The sequence below is a fragment of the Pongo pygmaeus genome, chromosome 7, assembly GCF_028885625.2.
Source record: "Pongo pygmaeus isolate AG05252 chromosome 7, NHGRI_mPonPyg2-v2.0_pri, whole genome shotgun sequence".
NCBI classification, from domain to species: domain Eukaryota; kingdom Metazoa; phylum Chordata; class Mammalia; order Primates; family Hominidae; genus Pongo; species Pongo pygmaeus.
This window is the reverse complement of record NC_072380.2, coordinates 91982691-91988690: the sequence shown is the minus strand read 5'-3', so window position 1 is coordinate 91988690 and position 6000 is coordinate 91982691.

The window sequence follows — 6000 nt, the reverse complement described above, 5'->3', positions numbered from 1 at the left end:
CTCTAAATTGGCCAAGTTTGGGAAATCATGAATGTAGCTGGTTCTTATCTCATGAGTTCTCTAAATCAGAACTGCTTTGTTGATACCTGAATGCTGACCCTGAAAAGTTTCTAAGGCCACCTCTACCCTAGACTTGACTGGCCCATTTATGAATAAAACAAAGTGTGCAGAAGAGTCCACTTTACCAGTGACAGTCCTTTTCTTGTGGTTCTAGGTATGCCAGATAACTCCGTGGGATTGCCTTTAAAAACATTACAGAAATCTCCATTCTGCAAATGTAAAGATAAAACTTCATTCTCTGGACAAGCTGAGCTCTCATGCAAGAGTGCAAGGTTGGTGATTATTTGCATAACAGCAACACTGTTTTACTGTTTAATGCTCCCTGGACCTAGCATCAATGTCCCCAACCCCTATAGCTGTATTTCTCACACTGAATATATTGCCCTCACTATTCCAAGAACTTATATTGGAAGTATAATGAGAGAAGAATTTGACAGGCCTCAGGAAATTTAATATAAATGCAATAGTCCTTTTTGTCACACACCTGCATTGATTATTAGTGGTTCTCTCCCTTCTAGTCCCTCTCCTGTCTGAGCAGGCCATGCACTATTACTGGGTCAGTGTTCTGAGACCCATTTCTGCTTCGTGAACTTGCAACAGGCTGGCATTTCAGACACTGAAAGATCTGCTCAGTCCTTTAATCTCCAGTGTTGTGTTCCAGCACATCAAAACCTGAACAGTCTCTGTGAAGTCGTCTCACCTTCTTTCTGGGTCTCCCTGTTCCATCCCTATCTGGAGTGTGCCGGATCAGTTGTCCACCCATTTAGACCTACAAGGCCCACTCAAGCCCGTTGCTTCCATCAACCCTTTCTCAGCTGTTCCTGCTTTCCTCCCCATGAACCTTGCAATTTAGCAGTTATTTATTGTTTTATATTATTCTCTGAAGTATGGAAGTTTTTTCCCCCAATTCAAAGAGCTGGTTTCATTTGTGTTAGTCTATGTCAGAAAGAGTAGGAGCAGATGTCACCAAAGAGCAATGGCAGGGTAGTTCAGAGCTCAGTAAAGATTTGTAGGATATCTCTCCAGCTGCTTACACAGAGGCATTGCCTAGAGGGACTTTCCATGGCTCAGAGTCAAACCCTCAATCTTGCGGCTCAGAAGCTTAATTTTATTCATTTGTTCTCTCAGCAGGTTCAGTCTCTGAAGGGCAGACTTATAGTAACCGAGCTCATTTGTAAACTGAGCAACCAAGCCCATTTTTAAGATCCAGAACCACTGAAGAAACTCAAGCAGTGCTCTTGGATCTTGGCTCTTGGCTCTTGGCTGGTGCACTCTCCCTCTGGGGGCCTACAGGAGGTCCCAATTATCATTAGTGGTTGCTTGGTAAGTTAAAAAATCTGCATGTTTTATGCCCTTGAACTATAATCAGCTGGATGCACCTATCGCCTCATAGGTCTACATTCTGTTGGAACCACAGGAGCCAAGTGCTCAGTGCAGTCACCCTTTCCCCTTGATGTGCTGGATGGTCATTACCATAGTCTTGTGGCTGGTTGACCAGCTATGCTACATCCCCACTCAACACTGCAAATGATTGACATATTCATGGAGCTATTCTGACTCTTAAGGTGACTTGGCCTATTTTTCCAGGCACTGATTTTACATTTTGTCTTTCCAAGCCCAATCTTGATTCTTTTATTTTAAGATGAGGATGGCTTCCAGAAGCCTCTGAGTACAGACAACAGTGTGCTCTGCTGCCAAGGCATCCTGCCTCCCTATGGAGAACATGGAGTAGTCATTTAATACCTGCCACCCGAGGGACTGGATGGAAGAAGGGCAGGCTTCAGAGGATTTACACTCTGAAGACAGTTATGTTTGATCTGAAAATGAAAAAGTGGTGAGTATTTCTTAGGTTGTCAGTCAATCCTAAACTATTTGAGTTGAAAAGGGGACCTATAATAATGTTCCCTCCCTGGCAATTTTATTGTGCTGGGAATCTCCTCTTTATGCTCTAAGCCAAATGTTCTAGATCATGGGTCAAGGATGAAAGAGCGCCAGCCACCACCTCTTGGACTATTGCATCCGTGCTCAGCTCTCAGGGGAAGGCTTTGCAGAAATGTCTGCAGTAAAAGAAACACATGACTTTCAGCAGTTGACCTGGAAGTGGTTAGCAGTTTCTTTAAAGGAGTGAGAAAGAGAGACTTGTGGGTTCAAGCCTCAGTCCCTGGGCTATGAAGATGGAACTCATGTAACCTCTTTGGCTAGAGATCATGGCAGCAAGGTCTCTGCAGGAGAGGTAGCACTCTGCTCTCTTTTCTTGTTGTTGTTTCAAACAGGACATGACCTCCAGTAATTTAAAGGCTGTTTTGATTTCTTCTTCCTTGAGACAGCTCATCCTGCCTCTAGCTGGTTGCCTGTGAGGAGGAAGAGAGAGGAAGGAAAATAACGAAAGAGGGAAGGAAGTTCCTCCCCCACATTGAGTGACCCGGCTCCGGCCCCAGGACATTCAGGGATTTATTTCAGCATGTTCTCCCAACCCCCACCTCCTTTTCCATTTCCCCTTACTCAGCCTCTCCAGTTCATCACAGCTGGCCACGCAATCTCCCACCTGCAGCCTGGGCCCAGCCTCTTTCCCAGACCAATCTGGGCTTGAGGCAGGAAGCAATTAAGCAGACCTATCAAGTCCCTCCTTACTTCCGGACATCCTCATGGATCTGCTTGCTAACCAAGGATGCATGTCCCTCTGCTAATGCTTGAGCTGCTGCACTGCACTGGGGATGGCAACAAGCCCTCCTTGTGCCCCTGCCTCCTGTCTGCTGGGACAGAGCACCTGCAGCTGAATTCTCCAGCCACAGCCTGCCCCGTGCAGTGTGTTCTGGTTTCTGAATCCACCATTCTGCTTGAGGATGACCTCAGAGAATTCTGAATCCAGGAAACTTCTTGGTCCTGCAGGCTTTAGCTCTCCTCTCAACTATCTATGGTATCCCTATTTTTTGACACGGATAATCGACATTTTCTCAATCTTGTGTAGAGTATTATACAAATACAGCTTCTCTAGTTCTTTTCCAACCAAAATGCTCCCTGTAAGTTCTTCCTATATTGAAATTCTGTAGCCACTACTGCCATTGCCCTTCTGACTGGGACTTGTCTCATGGTGTCCTTGTGGATGTCCTTAAACCTAAGCCCTGATTGCCTTCCCAGATGCTACTGGCCTGCTTGCCAGGGCTTCTGCTGTAGTGGACCCTGCTTTCCCATTGCTGGGCTCTGCCCACTGCTGTGATTGCTCCTGTTGATCAACCCTGATGGTTTGCCTGAGCTATCCCTATAGCGCCCTATTTCCCGAGACTCAGTAACAGTTGCCTGCAGCGGGTGGGGGCCAGGAGAAGGATAGGGATTTGGCATCTCTTAAGCCGAAAATCTTTTTCCGTTTTTAAACACAGGGTCTTGCTCTGCTGCCCACGCAGGACATCAGTGGTGCCATCTCGGGTTTCTGCAACCTCTGCCTGCCTGGATCAAGTGATCCTCCCACCTCAGTCTCTTGAATAGCTGGGACCATAGACGTGTGCCACCATGTCTGGCTAATTTTTGTATTTTCTGTATAGATGGGGTTTTGCCATGCTGCCCAGGTTGCTCTCAAACCCCGGAGCTTAAGCATTCCACCTGCCTCGGCCTCTCAAAGTGCTGGGATTATAGGCATGAATCACTATGCCCAGCCAACAATTTCTTTCTCTGTGTTTTTTTGGAGATGGGTCTTGCTATGTTGCCCAGGCTAGACTTGAACTCCTGCACTTAAGCCATCCTCTTGCCTCAGCCTCTGGAGTAGCTAGGACTGTGGGTACTTGCCACTGTGCCTGGCTAAGCTGACAATCTTTAAATTCTGTTCAACTCTTATTTAGTGGGGTTAGTGACAGAATGAGGGAGAGTGTTTTCTAATTTTTACTTCAGAACTTTGTCTTCTTTTGTGGAAAAGGGACCAGATCACATTTTGACCACTCTGTAATGAGCTCTGTGTAGTGATCTGAGTTAAAGTGGGCCATGCTCTCAGATATGGTTCAGTAAGATTTTAGCATTCCTTGTAGCTCCAGACAGCTAAATGGGGCTCTGGGCCTCTCCAAGAATCCCTGGCACCTGGGCATGCCTCTCCCATCACGGAGCTCTCTGCAATATGTTGTGCCAGCCTCTGTCCATGACTCCAGCTATTTCAGTTTTCCTGTTAAAACACCTTGCCAACCTACTAGTTGTGAGATACAACAAGCACTTTGCAAAAGAACGGTAGCTGTTAGAAATGCAGAAACATTCAGACATCTAGTCTGTCCCTTGGGGATCAGTAGAGTTTTTGGTACTGATTTCTCCAGGGCTTTCTCCAGTTCAGATTAAAATAATCCTGCAAATGAGCCTTCCATCGTGCCCCTTGGGATATGTTTCTATTCTCATAAATTTTACCATAAAGACAATTTGGGGGAAAAAAGTCATTTTTGTTTCTTTTCAAGAAAATTGATTTTGACATTTCTGTCCTTACGGGAAGCTTCTGATGGAAGAATTGCTGTGCAGCTGAAGGACTCTGTGATGTGGAGTGGACTCAAAGGCCCTCAAGAAAATAAAAGAAGTGGCTGAAGTCCTTTGAGAGAGGATCTGTTTTATGATAGTCTTTGAAAAGAGCATAGATACAGATATGACTGGTTTCAGTGGGTCCAACAGGGTGGTCTAAGGTGGCCAGTTGTGTTTGGAATCTTTTCACACTGAATGCAAGGTGGGGAGCCAGACTGATCATCAGGCCCTTTGGTGCTCAAGGACTCCTTCAGTAGGACACGATGCTGAAAACAGGGGGCCCTGGGATCAGACAACCAGCATCCGCATCTGACTCCACTAGGAAAATGTCCCTTGTTCTGTGCTCCCAAAGCAGTCTGTCCAACCTCAGTTAGAACAGGTATTGCATTATATTATAATTAGACATTTGCCTTTTTCTTCTTCTTTAGACTATGTGCTGTTTGAGAGCAGTAACTATTTCTTATACAACTGTCTAGATCCTAACAGGTGCTTGTAAATATTTGTTGGCCAACCCTTGTCTCTGCACGTTAATAAGTTAAATTATTTAAACTCACAGCAGTTTTATGGAAGAGATATGATTAGCCCCACTTTACAGAAGAAAAGACTAAGGTTTAAGTTACTGAGTTACTTACCCCAAGTCCTGCAGCTAATAGGTGGGAGAGCCAGGTTAACAACCGTCAGTAAGAACCCAGAACATGATCCCCAAATCAACTTGACACCAAAACTCAAGGTCTTAAGCCAGATGCTGTTTTCCCTGTCTAATCACGAGCCGTGCTTGGCAGGCATTCAAATCTTGCTATTGACTGATGTGATGTGCTTTTTTGTCAAGTTTGGCTAACTGGGTTTCCCCTACTGTTTTCTAACTTCTCTGATAATAAAAATATATTCCTTCCATGCTGCTGTTATCTGAGCTCCAGAGATTCCCTCTGCCATCAAATCTGTCTCTTTCCCAAGGAGTACTAAGTTTCCTAGTAAAGGACATTTAGTTGTCTTCTACTTCTACTTTTCTGATCATACATTTAAAAGTTTCTTTTTTGGAGTATTTCATATCAGTTTTGGATAAAAATAATACATTTCCTGAGAAATATGGAAACGTTGGCCCCTATGGGAAAGTGTGATTTGGCTCTAATTGGTGTCTTTTATGGCCTCCAGGGACTGCTAACGTGGGAGGCTGCACGGGCTATGGCTCCACTGCAGGTCAAACCAGGCTCAGGTGGGAATAAGCATGACCTTATTGTTTCCAGATCTTTAGGGACAGCTGGTGTGCCCTTATTAATGGGATCTAGTTGTGTTGTGAGTTTAGGGGACAGTAGAGTGTGGGGAGCCAGAGTTGTGGACACTGGAGAGCAGGGTTAGTAGACCCCAGTTGCACATCTATTTTAATGAGCTAAAAAGATTTCAAACTCTCTGGCTTTGTGTGCTGACACACCCTGGGGTGAGGTGTGGAAAAATCAT